This window comes from Pleurodeles waltl, chromosome 2_2 (assembly GCF_031143425.1).
Source record: "Pleurodeles waltl isolate 20211129_DDA chromosome 2_2, aPleWal1.hap1.20221129, whole genome shotgun sequence".
Lineage (NCBI taxonomy): Eukaryota > Metazoa > Chordata > Amphibia > Caudata > Salamandridae > Pleurodeles > Pleurodeles waltl.
In genome coordinates this window covers 1,171,495,992-1,171,512,559 of record NC_090439.1, presented here as the reverse complement: position 1 = coordinate 1,171,512,559, position 16,568 = coordinate 1,171,495,992, and the positions used below count along the sequence as shown (strand labels likewise).

At 50.7% G+C, this 16,568-nt stretch overlaps 1 protein-coding gene across 1 annotated transcript in view; it reads right to left on the bottom strand.

Moving 5' to 3' along the window:
• Positions 1-12,705, bottom strand: part of LOC138283037 (uncharacterized) — a 69,414-nt gene extending 56,709 nt beyond the window's left edge. The window contains exon 1 of the mRNA XM_069221169.1: positions 12,470-12,705. The gene's annotated coding sequence lies outside the window, so the exon portion shown is untranslated. The remainder of the gene's footprint in view (positions 1-12,469) is intronic.
• Between the last annotated feature and the right edge of the window lie 3,863 nt (positions 12,706-16,568).

Genomic DNA, 16,568 nt, shown 5'->3' with positions numbered 1-16,568 from the left:
GGGTGTTGGCTGGCTCAGACTAAGAAACGTTACGTAAAAATATATTTAAGTATTCCTTGACATATGATTGATTCTGTCCCAGCCCTATCAACCTTTCAGAGATACAAACTGGGTCACATTTACTAAGAAGTCATGCAACACAAATCAGCAAGACAACTTGAGCTGTGTTGCATGGCAGGGTGTGAACAAAAATGTGCCATATCTATTAAGATCTGACACATTTCTGGCCTATTGAATAAGATATGAAGCATTTCTGCTCTCTCACTGCACTGGTGCACTCTTTGCTGCACAGAGCCAACCCAGGCATCCTTGTGCCATACGTGCGAGGGCACTTGCATTACAGTCATACTTTCCTGCACAAAAACAATCCTTAGAGGCATTTTTATATGTCTATATGTGTTGCAAAATGCATCACACATGGAAAGAAGAAATAAAGATATTTCTCCTCACTACGCGTCACTTGGTAAGTTGTGCAATTTTTATGCAATCCCAGGTTTACAGACCATACTAAATCTAGGATCCATGTGTGGGTGCATGGTAACGCCCAGGCTCCATCCTTGGAAGGCCTTCTCAGTGTGGAGTAATGCAAGGCAGCAATTTAACCACACAAAGCCCCGTAAGGTGGCGTAGTAAATCCCATGCAAGGGCTTGCATTGCTTCGCTTGACGTAGGCAACACAAGCCTTTACTAAATCTGCTGCTAACTCTTCATCAATCACCAAGGGGTAAGTTGCACTTTGCCAGTGTTTTACCGGTCTAGCGTGCATTTTCATGTCTAAGCTGGGGAAGCAAATGGGATGATGAAAACAGGCCATAGCTTTTCTACTTCATGACAAAGTTAAAAGGGCACAGACGTGAACAAGTGACATTAAAAGTGATTTACAGCTGTCTATACTATTGCTAAACAATCTTTAAAACAAACAGGAACAAATTGCCTGAACTAAAAAGAATGTAGAGAATTTTACACGTTATATGCAGATGCACGCTTGGGTTCTTTGAAGGATCTCCTTAAGGGAAGAAATTCCTGCCATTTTTCTCATTAAACTGAGGCAAGCCTTTTATTTGGCATTGAGGGTGTACCATCCTTGTGAGGAAATAAAGAAAGCCTTGAATTTGTTGCAGCAACAAAGTTCTTGTCCTTCAGCTCTCATGCGATTAAGACAGTAGGCATAGAGGGCACGCTGCAGGAACATGTCAAACATTAAAAAAGAAACATGAATGGGCAAAATTCAGCTTCTGAATGGGCCATGAGTGGGTCAATCTGCTGAATTGCCTGGAAACAATTACAGACAGATCTTTGTTCCAGCAAAACAAACTGAACCCTAGGTTAACATCTAATGCCAAAGTCAGATTGAGCCCAGGAACAGCCAGGAAGAGGCCAGGCTACCCAATTAAAAAGAATAAAACATCTAAAATGATCCTCACCACTGGACAAGAGGCAGCAAAGGGATGAGAGAGTTTTACAACATCTACAACTATCACCTCACCAGCTGGAGATCCTATCCAGATGCAAGAGGGTTACTCAGTCCCTGTTATGACTTCCTATACTCCTGGTATAACTACTCCTTCAGATTCAGAGAGTGGGACAAAAGAGAATGATCATTCAAATGGAGGCTAGCACAAAGAGACCCTTGCCTCACTACATAATGTTGATGCAGCAGAACCATCAGGCCGGTCAATCAAAGATAAACAATGTTCACCTATAGATACTATACTTAAGGTGCCACGGCCAAGCAGCAGAATCTTTTAGAACCCACGACCGCTACAGTAATGACGATTGATTGTAAATTAATCTTGATCCAAAACGGCTGATATAACAGGAAGTATTGGATTTAACTCAAGACTGTTGAAAAATGCAAAGGACAACACTATTTTTGCTAACTCTGGCCTTGTACAGTTAACTGCTAAGGGTCAAGAACTGAGTCGGTCCCCCTCTATTTGAGAACTGTGGGAGGGACGAAATACCTGCTCCAGACTATTATGTCTGAGATTAAAGAACTTAAGAAAAGCCAACATTTGCCTCCACACCAGAAACACAGATACAAGGTCTGGGAAAGAAAATGGATGGCTTATCTACCGAGGTCGTCGATCTACACAAGAGAGTGTTGGATGGTGAGGATTCACAGGGATGCATCCTAAAGCAGGCCCCCTTCTTCTCAAAAGACATAGCTCTGCCTACCGTACAAGCAGAAGATCATAAAAATAGGTGAAGGTGGTATAACCTGAGATTTGTAAGTATCCCAGAACAGGGGGAGAAAGAAATCCTCAGTTCTGGAAGCCACAGAATGTCTCAATCGTACCTAAGTGACACCTGGGGCTCAAGAAGATTTAATGATTAACAGAGCTCCTTGAGTGTTATTCTCTTCCAGAACAATGGACTCTAGAACGAGGAATGTTTTGGTGAACTTTGACGATTACAGAATAAACAAAAAGACACTGACCTCCTCTATAAAACAGAAGGAGTTTAAAATTCCAAATGAATACAAAGTCATACAAGATGGTGAAAGAAAAAAGAGCATTCAAACAGATGATATGCGCTTTTAAATCTGCAGGAGCGCAGGCAATACTGCTTCAGCCAGCCAATTGTTTGATTATCAAATAAGCTGTCTGTTTTTGGATAATCATGTTTTTGTTTTCATACCATAGCTGCTCTTATTATGGAAGGGTCACATTACACACCAGCTGTAAATAAGAATTTCTATACAGGAAATATACATTAGTAATATTGTTGGTTACAATTAATGGGGGCCCTTAGGCTCTGCATCGCAGGGACACCGCACTCCGCTTAATTCTGGGTGCACGTCAGTACACCACTATTGGGGGGGTGTTCTTTGGTGAGGGTAGGGCGGATACTCACTGGGAAGGGGCTTGGTGGGGGCACACAGTGGATGGGAATGACAAAGCAGGGCTGGGGAGAGAAAACCTTTGGTTTGGAGGTTACCAGTATTTATTTGCCGGATCAACCTTTTGTCTAAAGACAAATTTATACGTTTTTTGTCATAATGCCAAACTTGTTAAAATGGCAAGATTGATCTCAAACTAACATCAATAGATGTAAATGGGCTGAATGATACAAGGAAAAGTAAATCCATTTTTAAATGGCTTTCTCAACAGAACAATTAGATTATTCTATTACAAGAGATTCATCCTTCCCCAAAACACAACCTAAAAAATAATTCTGAAAACCTTCAGTCCCATTAGCCTTCTCATCTGCTACAGCAACACATAAAAGGGTAGAAATTTTAAAATCAAAAATAACTGGGGCGAACCATTATAAAAACTAAAACAGTGCAAGATGGTGTTACCAAAGGTGCATACTGTGGTCCACTAGAAGATGATCCAAAATCAATTCATGATTTAACTACAGGCAGGACCACTGGACTTATACAATTGTGCGGCTGCAGCATTTTTCACATACTTATGCATTTTCTGCATTTGCGACATAATTTATCATCCGCCACATAATCTACAGATTTTAACCAAATTTCTAGCCGAAACAGTTCAAAAGTTACTAAAAACACAGCGACACGTGTTGCCGCTCAGTCGAAGGCCCTTTGACTGGTCACCTTTCTGTTGCTTATTGCTATGTTTGGGTGTCAAACTGGTCCTAATGGGGTGCAACCAATGCCCAGACATTATTAACAAGTTTAAAAATGGTAAAATAATGAATTAATATGATCACAAAATGTGCTGCATTGAGCCGCATAATTTGGCTTTTCTTACCACATAATTTACTCAACCCAGCTGCATAATTTGCCCCACCCTTGCGCATAATTCCAGTGGTCCAGATTACAGCCTTAGCGGTCTTTCCTAAACTGCTGTACCTTAAATTTCACTCCCTCAAAATGATGCCAAACAGTGTTTCTGATCATTCAGCTATTCAAATTAATGTATCCTTGGAGCCAAGCCCTGATCTTTCTAGGGGTTGTAAAGTGAATAGAATATTCACTACACATATACAATTTGTAAACAAAGTGAAAGACAGAACACAGCATTTATTTCTAGAGAATATAGGAACTGCCTCTTGGGGGAACATATGGAAAGATATAAGGCTATGATGTGTGGAGAAGTTATTGCTTTTTCCTCATGTCTGAAGAAAGTCTCAATAACACAAATTCCAGTTACTGCAGAACACTCTTGTCAAACAGAACATGACCTAAATTTAGAAAACAATTGCAGTAATTTCCAAAAATGGGAAGAAGCTAAGATAAAGCCTTATACTTTTTTTATGGAAAAATAATTAATAAACTCTCATTCATGTTTAAGGTAAACAAGTATACCAAGAAGGTGCAAGTTTGAGCAAACTTTTAGCTTGGCACAGTGAAGCTCGAATGACAGCTAATAGGATTTATCAAATTGTTGATCGTAATAATTGTCTAACTTCAGATCCATCTGCACTTTTGTGATTACTCGAGGGGCACTGGTGAGGCCGAAGTGAAGCACAGAGAACTGACAATGTTCGTGGCCCACCTGAAACCGCAGGTAGTGTCTGTGGGAATACCGGCAGAGACGGTTTAAGCCATGGGTGCAAGGATGCAACTGCCCCCACATTCTCTTGATTAATCCTCTGTCTGCTCTGTGTCACCCTTTATACCTCTCTCTTTGCCTATATGCACCTCTCACTCTCTCTAACCAGTGTCATCTTGAGTATTTTTGGTGTCTCAGGGAAGACATATTTGAACTGTTTTGTGTGACCCTGTTAAAGTTTAACATATAATTACGTATTGTTTGGCATGATGCCAGTTTGAATTAGCAGGAAATGAGTAATAAAGTTTACATTTCATCTTTACAGGGACCCCCAAAATATGTCTTAGCCGCGGGTCCCAAAATCCTTAACATGACGCTGTCTGCAGGACGGGGATGTGAAAATAGACTACCAGCAAATTCAATGATACCATCCAGTCCCCTGGATCCAGGGCAGACAGAACATGGGCCAGGCTGAACTCCTTGATAAATACTTTGCCACTTGTGGTGGTAATAAGTTGTCCTGCCTCCAACTGGGTGTCAAAGTGCTACCAAGGTAAAACTAAATGGGTTTAGTAGTGGCAGTGGGGACAAAGTTGTGGGGATGAGGAAAGAGTAATCCATTGTCCCTGAGGGCCTGGACTGTGTTGGTCAGATACCCGACCTGTACTTTAAAAGGACTGGGAGGTCTGTGTTGTGTTGCCTCTGCTGGATGCCCCTTTCAAAGTGTCAACGTGGATGGTACTGTTGGGGATGCTGCATCATGGGCACGGAAAGGCCATGGGAGCTTCCTTTGAAGTGTGCAAGGGCCCAGTCCACTTTGCCTCCGACAAGACAGGTTCCATCAAACTGCATGTCCATCAGTAACACTTGGGCATCCCAAAAAAGTCTGTGGATTTCTTCAAAGCATGGTGCTAAAGCACCACACTGGTACTAACTGCCCTGCCCAAAGAAGACTGCTGTGCCCAGCCCTGACCTGGAGACATACTTTGCAGCATCTTACCCATCTCATACGATCCGTGCCAGATTGGCACAGAACTCATCGGGGACTGCAGGTAAACTCTCACTTACCTTGTTCCACAACTTGTGCAAGTAACATCCTGAGAGGAAACTAAAATTCACTGATCTGTGGGCTACAATAGCAGAGGAGACTATCCACTTGCCACAGATCTCTATAGATTCTCTGTTCAGGGGTGTAGTTAGGAAGGAGTTTGGGTTCAGTCTGTTTGTGGAACCTTGCACCACAAGACTCTCTGGGGTGGGGTGCTGGAGGAGAACAGATGGATCCCCTGGAGTGGGTCTGTGACCTGTAACAATTTCCCTGTTCACAGGCAGACAAGATTTGGCTTTTGCCCAAGTACCCTTTAAGGTTAGAGCTTCATTGACTAGGTAGAGTGGCTCTGATGAGTTCTGGCCAGGGTACAGGCCCTGAATATAGACACTGGATTTCACTTTGAATGATGGCAATTGGAGGTCAAGGACTTACGCAGCCCTCCTAGTAACCATGGCAAAAGATAATCAATCAGCTGCAGATGGTCCAGGTGACAAATTAAGACCAGTGTCAGGAAATGTGTGTGGTCCACTAGCATCATGTTAGTCCAGAAAAAGGTTTTCTTCTACAAAAATTGGAAATCATTGTTCCCTTTATTGCTATGTGGTTCATCTGAAAAACCTGTGTGCAGTGGTAGTTTCCCATACGACTCTGGATGAGGCTGGTTGGGTTGTATCTGAGATCCAGATGGGGTGACTTTGGTCAAGGTCGTGGTGGATTTGGTTCCCAGTCTGAAAGGAAAATCAGTTCTTCCTCCGGCATCTGGGGTGTGGGTGCCAGCATCAAAGTGTGAAAAACCTTCAAGAATCTAGTTTTCGGGTGACAAGTCGGGACGGGTGTAAGCTTAAAAGTTGGGGCCAACTAGAGGCAGGGTCAAGAGGCACAGTCAGCATAGGGGACGGCACCGGAAGCAGTAGACCAACTGGAGGCCTCTTGGGATCCTTGGGGGCCAGAGGTGGACCAACGGGAACCATTAAGCTTCTGAAGATCTGCAAACTAGCCTATTTGAAGGCTTGGACCTACTGTGGTGTAGCTGATTGACCAAAGAATTTGGGTTGGGTCAGGATTAGTTGAGGGCTTGCCTCCACGGCGGCACACTGGGACCCAGATCAGGAGGCACCTTTATCTCTGCACAACACTCCTTGACGAGACTGGCGAGAAAGGAAGTCATGCTTTGAGTCCTTGTGCTGCTTCTTTGACTTTGTTTTACCTGAAGATCTGGAGTAGGAAGAAGACCTCTCTTGAGACCAAGCTCAAGAGCTGGAACGCATCCTTTGAAGGAGACCAGTTCTTACACATTGTGTGACAGTGTTCAATGACACTGCATTTGGCTTTGTAGTTGCAGATGACATTAGGGTTCATACTGGCACAGTCATTGCATGATTTCAGAGGGAGACATATCCCTTGCACACTGAAAACATTTTGAAAGAAATAATTTGTGTTAGTGACAGAAATCAAGGGAGCTTCAAAAGAAAGAAAGGATTGACACCAGCGGGCAGGGGTTTTGCCTGTTTGTGGCTCTGGTTACACTTCCGGAGCTGGACGGACTCAACCCGGAGCTACACAAAGCCCCTGCCGGCACAAGCGAATGGATGAGAAACATCTCCAGCTCCAGCCTGGTGCCCGGGGGTATTCACAAGGTGAAGCATCTGCGGTTAGAAGTATCATCAGAAGCCAACAATACTTCACACACTTTACGTAGTGGGACGTCTGTAGCTGTGAATAGGGCGTCATCGCCGCCGCACTGTACTGGTTATTATATTCTCAGCAGCAAGTCTGTGCTCTCCCCATAGACACCGACCTGTGCTTCCAGTACTCTCCTAAGAGGCCAGCCTGTCCTTCCTGTACTCCTGCCTGAGGCCGACCTGTCCTTCCTGGGCTCGTGCCTGAGGCCAGCCTGTCCTTCCTGGATCCCTGCATGAGGCCAGCCTGTCCTTCCTGGGCTCGTGCCTGAGGCCAGCCTGTCCTTCCTGGGCTCGTGCCTGAGGCCAGCCTGTCCTTCCTGGACTCCTGCCTGAGGCCAGCCTGTCCTTCCTGTACTCCTGCCTGAGGCCGACCTGTCCTTCCTGGGCTCGTGCCTGAGGCCAGCCTGTCCTTCCTGGATCCCTGCATGAGGCCAGCCTGTCCTTCCTGGGCTAGTGCCTGAGGCCAGCCTGTCCTTCCTGGGCTCGTGCCTGAGGCCAGCCTGTCCTTCCTGGACCCCTGCCTGAGGCCAGCCTGTCCTTCCTGGATCCCTGCATGAGGCCAGCCTGTCCTTCCTGTACTCCTGCCTGAGGCCGACCTGTCCTTCCTGGGCTAGTGCCTGAGGCCAGCCTGTCCTTCCTGGGCTCGTGCCTGAGGCCAGCCTGTCCTTCCTGGACCCCTGCCTGAGGCCAGCCTGACCTTCCTGGGCTCGTGCCTGAGGCCAGCCTGTCCTTCCTGGACTCCTGTCTGAGGCCAGCCTGGCCTTCCTGTACTCCTGTCTGAGGCCAGCCTGTCCTTCCTGTACTCCTGCCTGAGGCCGACCTGTCCTTCCTGGGCTAGTGCCTGAGGCCAGCCTGTCCTTCCTGGGCTCGTGCCTGAGGCCAGCCTGTCCTTCCTGGACCCCTGCCTGAGGCCAGCCTGTCCTTCCTGGGCTCGTGCCTGAGGCAAGCCTGTCCTTCCTGTACTACTGCCTGAGGCCAGCCTGTCCTTCCTGGACTCCTGCCTCAGGCTGGCCTGTGCTTTCAGTACTCTCTCCAGAGGCTGGCGGGTGCTTTCTTCCCTCTCTAGAGGCCACCCTGTGCACCCTGCATTCTCACGAGAGGCCGTTCTGTGCTTCCTGCACTTTCCCCAGAGGCCAGCTTGAGCTCCTGACACTCTCCAGAGGCGGGCTGGTGTTTCCTGTACTCTCCCAGAGCCCGCCAGTGCTTCCTACATTCTCGCCAGAGGCCGGCCAGTGCCCCCTGTACTCTCCAGACAAAGGCCTGTGCTTCCTGCACTCTTCCCAGCGGTTGGCCTGTGCTTCCTGCACTCTTCCCGGAGGTCAGCCTGTGTTTCCTGCGCACTTCCCACAGGTCGGCCTGTGCTTCCTGCACTCTTCCCGGAGGTCAGCCTGTGTTTCCTGCGCACTTCCCAGAGGTCGGCCTGTGCTTCCTGCACTCTTCCCAGAGGTCAGCTTGTGCTTCCTGCACTCTTCACGGAGGTCAGCTTGTGCTTCCTGCACTCTTCCCACCGGTTGGCCTGTGCTTCCTGCACTCTTCCCGGAGGTCAGCTTGTGCTTCCTGCACTCTTCCCGGAGGTCAGCTTGTGCTTCCTGCACTCTTCCCGGAGGTCAGCTTGTGCTTCCTGCACTCTTCCCGGAGGTCAGCCTGTGTTTCCTGCGCACTTCCCAGAGGTCGGCCTGTGCTTCCTGCACTCTTCCCGGAGGTCAGCCTGTGTTTCCTGCGCACTTCCCACAGGTCGGCCTGTGCTTCCTGCGCACTTCCCACAGGTCGGCCTGTGCTTCCTGCGCACTTCCCACAGGTCGGCCTGTGCTTCCTGCGCACTTCCCACAGGTCGGCCTGTTCTTCCTGCCCACTTCCCAGAGGTCGGCCTGTGCTTCCTGCACTCTTCCCGGAGGTCGGCCTGTGCTTCCTGCACTCTTCCCAGAGGTCAGCTTGTGCTTCCTGCACTCTTCCCGGAGGTCGGCCTGTGCTTCCTGCACTCTTCCCGGAGGTCGGCCTGTGCTTCCTGCACTCTTCCCGGAGGTCGGCCTGTGCTTCCTGCACTCTTCCCGGAGGTCGGCCTGTGCTTCCTGCACTCTTCCCAGAGGTCGGCCTGTGCTTCCTGCACTCTTCCCGGAGGTCGGCCTGTGCTTCCTGCACTCTTCCCGGAGGTCGGCCTGTGCTTCCTGCACTCTTCCCGGAGGTCGGCCTGTGCTTCCTGCACTCTTCCCGGAGGTCGGCCTGTGCTTCCTGCACTCTTCCCGGAGGTCGGCCTGTGCTTCCTGCACTCTTCCCGGAGGTCGGCCTGTGCTTCCTGCACTCTTCCCGGAGGTCGGCCTGTGCTTCCTGCACTCTTCCCAGAGGTCGGCCTGTGCTTCCTGCACTCTTCACGGAGGTCTTCCCGGAGGTCGGCCTGTGCTTCCTGCACTCTTCCCGGAGGTCGGCCTGTGCTTCCTGCACTCTTCCCAGCGGTGGGTCTGTGCTTCCTGCACTCTTCCCGGAGGTCGGCCTGTGCTTCCTGCACTCTTCCCAGAGGTCGGCCTGTGCTTCCTGCACTCTTCCCGGAGGTCGGCCTGTGCTTCCTGCACTCTTCCCGGAGGTCGGCCTGTGCTTCCTGCACTCTTCCCGGAGGTCGGCCTGTGCTTCCTGCACTCTTCCCGGAGGTCGGCCTGTGCTTCCTGCACTCTTCCCAGAGGTCGGCCTGTGCTTCCTGCACTCTTCCCGGAGGTCGGCCTGTGCTTCCTGCACTCTTCCCGGAGGTCGGCCTGTGCTTCCTGCACTCTTCCCAGAGGTCGGCCTGTGCTTCCTGCACTCTTCCCGGAGGTCTTCCCGGAGGTCGGCCTGTGCTTCCTGCACTCTTCCCAGAGGTCGGCCTGTGCTTCCTGCACTCTTCACGGAGGTCTTCCCGGAGGTCGGCCTGTGCTTCCTGCACTCTTCCCGGAGGTCGGCCTGTGCTTCCTGCACTCTTCCCAGCGGTGGGTCTGTGCTTCCTGCACTCTTCCCGGAGGTCGGCCTGTGCTTCCTGCACTCTTCCCAGAGGTCGGCCTGTGCTTCCTGCACTCTTCCCGGAGGTCGGCCTGTGCTTCCTGCACTCTTCCCGGAGGTCGGCCTGTGCTTCCTGCACTCTTCCCGGAGGTCGGCCTGTGCTTCCTGCACTCTTCCCGGAGGTCGGCCTGTGCTTCCTGCACTCTTCCCGGAGGTCGGCCTGTGCTTCCTGCACTCTTCCCGGAGGTCGGCCTGTGCTTCCTGCACTCTTCCCAGAGGTCGGCCTGTGCTTCCTGCACTCTTCACGGAGGTCTTCCCGGAGGTCGGCCTGTGCTTCCTGCACTCTTCCCGGAGGTCGGCCTGTGCTTCCTGCACTCTTCCCAGCGGTGGGTCTGTGCTTCCTGCACTCTTCCCGGAGGTCGGCCTGTGCTTCCTGCACTCTTCCCAGAGGTCGGCCTGTGCTTCCTGCACTCTTCCCGGAGGTCGGCCTGTGCTTCCTGCACTCTTCCCGGAGGTCGGCCTGTGCTTCCTGCACTCTTCCCAGAGGTCGGCCTGTGCTTCCTGCACTCTTCCCGGAGGTCGGCCTGTGCTTCCTGCACTCTTCCCGGAGGTCGGCCTGTGCTTCCTGCACTCTTCCCGGAGGTCGGCCTGTGCTTCCTGCACTCTTCCCGGAGGTCGGCCTGTGCTTCCTGCACTCTTCCCGGAGGTCGGCCTGTGCTTCCTGCACTCTTCCCGGAGGTCGGCCTGTGCTTCCTGCACTCTTCCCGGAGGTCGGCCTGTGCTTCCTGCACTCTTCCCAGCGGTGGGTCTGTGCTTCCTGCACTCTTCCCGGAGGTCGGCCTGTGCTTCCTGCACTCTTCCCAGAGGTCGGCCTGTGCTTCCTGCACTCTTCCCGGAGGTCGGCCTGTGCTTCCTGCACTCTTCCCGGAGGTCGGCCTGTGCTTCCTGCACTCTTCCCGGAGGTCGGCCTGTGCTTCCTGCACTCTTCCCGGAGGTCGGCCTGTGCTTCCTGCACTCTTCCCGGAGGTCGGCCTGTGGTTCCTGCACTCTTCCCAGAGGTCGGCCTGTGCTTCCTGCACTCTTCCCGGAGGTCGGCCTGTGCTTCCTGCACTCTTCCCGGAGGTCGGCCTGTGCTTCCTGCACTCTTCCCGGAGGTCTTCCCGGAGGTCGGCCTGTGCTTCCTGCACTCTTCCCGGAGGTCGGCCTGTGCTTCCTGCACTCTTCCCGGAGGTCTTCCCGGAGGTCGGCCTGTGCTTCCGTCTTTCACAGCGATCCTGAGATGCACCCTGAATGCCTTGTGCAGAAGAAGAAAGGTATGGAAGAGGCTGCTGACCTGATCCATCAAAGCAGACCTGCCTCCAGCGCCATCTACAGGATGGATGTCGCACATGCAAGAAGATGCCCAGTCCGACCGAGAGGACAGGACCTGCAAGGGGTCCAAGACAGAAGATACGCAGTCCTACAGACTCGATGGGGCTGGCAGGAGGTCCCAGTGAGCCGAGACTGACAACACGTGGCCTCACACCACTGTGCACAAGGTGAAGAGAATGCATGTGACACCTAGCAGGACGTTACACTGCAAGCAAGAGTTGTGTTGTGTTGCGTAAATAGTTGGTAATATGCCCAGGATACTGTGTCAAAAGCTAGGGGATGCAGCCCGACTTCAAATGTCCGTCGCAGTAGCATCTTGCACTGAAATGAGAACCACCTATGCGCTGTGGCGGGGTGCAACATAGCCAGGGCCACTGGAATTGTGCAATTGTGCGGCGATTTTCGCATAATTGCAGATTTGACGCATTTGCCACCTACTCCATCATTTGCCACATATTCAGCAGATTTTAACAAAATATTTTTGTTTCTAGCTGAAACGGTTCAAAACTTACTGAAAACGCAGCGACATGGGTTGCTGCACAGTGGAAGGCCCTTTGCAAAGGATGACTGGTCATCTTTCTGAAGCTTATTCTTATGGTTAGGTGTTAAAATGGTCCTAATAAAGTGCAACTAATCCCCAGAAAGCGCTAACAAGTTTCAAAAAGACAAAATAATGAGGTAATAGCTTCACAAAATCTGCTGCATGGTGCCGCATAATTTGGCTTTTCTTGCCGCATAATTTACTTAACGGTGCCGCGTTATTTGGCCCTCCCATGCCACATAATTCTAGTGGCCCTGATCATAGCACACTGAAGCCATGGAAATGCCACACACAATCAATCCAAACACTTGGCAGCTATGTCGACCCAACTCCCTGCCCTGAAGCTCACACTAGCAGAAGCTCCTCAGCAGAAAATGAAAAGTTTAAAAGGTACCTGCAGGCAGCTGGAGGGCCACAGCTGGGGGAGAGGCAGGCCCAGGGTGGAGGCAGGCCCAGAGTGGAGAGGGGTCTGCCTGGGTGGAAGTGGGCAGAGCTGGTCTGTGTGAAGAGGTCTCTCTCCGGCGGGGCCTGGGGTAGTCTGGGGCTAGGAGCTGCTGAACAAACTTCTAGTGAACTATATCACCTGACTTGGCAAGAAAAAGCAGAAATCTCTAAGGAGTGGCTTCCGTTTTCACTGTTGCACAAACCCACCGGCCCTGCGAGCCTCGGCCTGTCCAGAAGCAGGGCCCGCTACGGGAGCCCTCGAGGGCCAGGCACTCTGGTTCCCCTAAACTCTCTTCACAGTAGGCGCGGCAGAAAGGCCAAGTGAACCCCTTATTACATACACGTTTAGCGATTTCAAGCATGATTACCATGCAACAGTCAAAGTGCCAGACCTGCTGCATTCTGCTCTGTGAAGCAAACACTTCAAACCCTCCAGCTTCCCTCCCAGTGAGCAGGGCTGGGACGGGGACACTAATGCTGTGGACTGCAATGTGGGCTTCTATCGACTCCAGGGAAGGGCCTTCCTGTTTTTTTCCGTGTGCTCTGTTTTGTGGGTAACCAGGTCCCAGATTTGCTAAACTTTCATGCAGTGCAACGCAGCAAGCCATCTGCTGTACGGCGTTGTATGGGAGGGAGACGGCAGACATGCACCTTATCCACATTACACAGTTCTGCTCTCTTACAGCGCTGGGTCCCCACTTTTACCAAACTGCATGGTGCACTTCTGGCACTTCTGGCCTCCTGGCACCAATGCAGGCGCGCTCGTGCCACGACACAAGGGCGCCTTGCATTGCCGCCACATGGTGCTAAAGGTGCCCAGATAGCCCAAATTCAAAGCGTGAGACTTAGAAACGTTTCAGACAAAAGTGCTCTGAGAGCCGAGACCTACCTGTTCGAACGAAAAGTGCAACACCAGTCGGCCTGACTTTGCAGCAGGTCCCACTACATTCTTCTCTGAAGCAGCACATCCTGTTTAGCAACTCCTCGCAGGCAAGACCACCACCTCCTCCTCAAACACTACTGGCTGCCTTGCCCCACTGAACTTTACCTTCTCAGACATTTTTTCTTTAAAAATGTCTTTAAAGTCCTTCGTGTGTCCAACCCATGCTCCATCATGGTTAGTCCTAACTTTTGACTCTGCTCTGCTCCCACGTGACTAGATGTCCATGGTTGGTGCTGTGATATTTTAGGAGCTATTTTACACTTTAAAGTTAGAAAATTCATAACTCTTGTTCTATTCATTTTTGTTGTGTTGGTGTCAAATAGGTTATTACAATTTACTCAAATTTTCTACAGTAGTGTGTGTAGGAGGCTGGACTGGCTTGTAGTGAGTACCAAGGGGTACTTGCACCTTGCACCAGGCCCAGTTATCCCTTATTAGTGTATAGGGTGTCTAGCAGCTTAGGCTGATAGATAATGGTAGCTTAGCAAAGCAGCTCAGGCTGAACTAGGAGACGTGTGAAGCTACTACAGTACCACTTAGTGTCATATGCACAATATCATAAGAAAACACAATACACAGTTATACTAAAAATAAAGGTACTTTATTTTTATGACAATATGCCAAAGTATCTTAGAGTGTACCCTCAGTGAGAGGATAGGAAATATACACAAGATATATATACACAATAGCAAAAATATGCAGTATAGTCTTAGAAAACAGTGCAAACAATGTATAGTTACAATAGGATGCAATGGGGAAACATAGGGATAGGGGCAACACAAACCATATACTCCAAAAGTGGAATGCGAACCACGAATGGACCCCAAACCTATGTGACCTTGTAGAGGGTCGCTGGGACTATTAGAAAATAGTGAGAGTTAGCAAAATAACCCTCCCCAAGACCCTGAAAAGTGAGTGCAAAGTGCACTAAAGTTCCCCTAAGGACAAAATAGTCGTGTTAGAGGGAAAATGCAAGGAAAACACAAATCAGCAATGCAACAACGATGGATTCCTGACTGAGGGTACATGTGGAACAAGGGGACCAAGTCCAAAAGTCACAAGCAGCTCGGAGATGGGCAGATGCCCAAGAAATGCCAGCGGTTGGTGCAAAGAAGCTCTTACTAGGCTGAAGAACTGTGAATACTGCAGGAACGACAAGGGCTAGAGACTTCCCCTTTGGAGGATGGATCCCCCACGCCTTGGAGAGTCGTGCAGAAGTGTTTCCCGCCGGATGGACGCCAACAATCCTTGCTACACGCAAATCGTGCGTTTGGCGTTTTTGGACGCTGCTGGGGCCCAGGAGGGACCAGGAGGTCGCAAATTGGACCTGCAGAGAGAGGGGACGTCGAGCAAGACAAAGAGCCCTCACTGAAGCAGGTAGCACCCGGAGAAGTGCCAGAAACAGGCACTACAAAGATGCGTGAAACGGTGCTCGCCGAAGTTGCACAAAGGAGTCCCACGTCGCCGGAGACCAACTTAGAAAGTCGTGCAATGCAGGTTAGAGTGCCGTGGACCCAGGCTTGGCTGTGCACAAAGGATTTCCGCCGGAAGTGCACAGGGGCCGGAGTAGCTTGCAAAGTCGCGGTTCCCAGCAATGCAGCCCAGCGAGGTGAGGCAAGGACTTACCTCCACCAAACTTGGGCTGAAGAGTCACTGGACTGTGGGGGTCACTTGGACGGTGTCGCTGGATTCGAGGGACCTCGCTCGTCGTGCTGAGAGGAGACCCAAGGGACCGGTAATGCAGCTTTTTGGTGCCTGCGGTTGCAGGGGGAAGATTCCGTCGACCCACGGGAGATTTCTTCGGAGCTTCTGGTGCAGAGAGGAGGCAGACTACCCCCACAGCATGCACAAGCAGGAAAACAGTCGAGAAGGCGGCAGGATCAGCGTTACAGAGTTGCAGTAGTTGTATTTGCTACTATGTTGCAGGTTTGCAGCCTTCCAGCGCGGTCAGCGGTCGATTCCTTATCAGAAGGTGAAGAGGGAGATGCAGAGGAACTCGGCTGAGCTCATGCATTCGTTATCTAAAGTTTCCCCAGAGACAGAGACCCTAAATAGCCAAAAAAGAGGGTTTGGCTACCTAGGAGAGAGGAAAGGCTACTAACACCTGAAGGAGCCTATCAGCAGGAGTCTCTGACGTCACCTGGTGGCACTGGCCACTCAGAGCAGTCCAGTGTGCCAGCAGCACCTCTGTTTCCAAGATGGCAGAGGTCTGGAGCACACTGGAGGAGCTCTGGACACCTCCCAGGGGAGGTGCAGGTCAGGGGAGTGGTCACTCCCCTTTCCTTTGTCCAGTTTCGCGCCAGAGCAGGGGCTAAGGGGTCCCTGAACCGGTGTAGACTGGCTTATGCAGAATTGGGCACATCTGTGCCCAACAAAGCATTTCCAGAGGCTGGGGGAGGCTACTCCTCCCCTGCCTTCACACCATTTTCCAAAGGGAGAGGGTGTCACACCCTCTCTCAGAGGAAGTTCTTTGTTCTGCCATCCTGGGCCAGGCCTGGCTGGACCCCAGGAGGGCAGCTGCCTGTCTGAGGGGTTGGCAGCAGCAGCAGCTGCAGAGAAACCCCAGGAAGGGCAGTCTGGCAGTACCAGGGTCTGTGCTACAGACCACTGGGATCATGGAATTGTACCAACAATGCCAGGATGGCATAGAGGGGGCAATTCCATGATCAAAGACATGTTACATGGCCATATTCGGAGTTACCATGGTGAAGCTACATATAGGTAGTGACCTATATGTAGTGCACGCGTGTAATGGTGTCCCCGCACTCACAAAGTTCAGTGAATTGGCTCTGAACAATGTGGGGGCACCTTGGCTAGTGCCAGGGTGCCCTCACACTAAGTAACTTTGCACCTAACCTTTACCAGGTAAAGGTTAGACATATAGGTGACTTATAAGTTACTTAAGTGCAGTGTAAAATGGCTGTGAAATAACGTGGACGTTATTTCACTCAGGCTGCAGTGGCAGGCCTGTGTAAGAATTGTCAGAGCTCCCTATGGGTGGCAAAAGAAATGCTGCAGCCCATAGGGATCTCCTGGAACCCCAATACCCTGGGTACCTCAGTACCATATACTAGGGAATTATAAGGGTGTTCCAGTAAGCCAATGT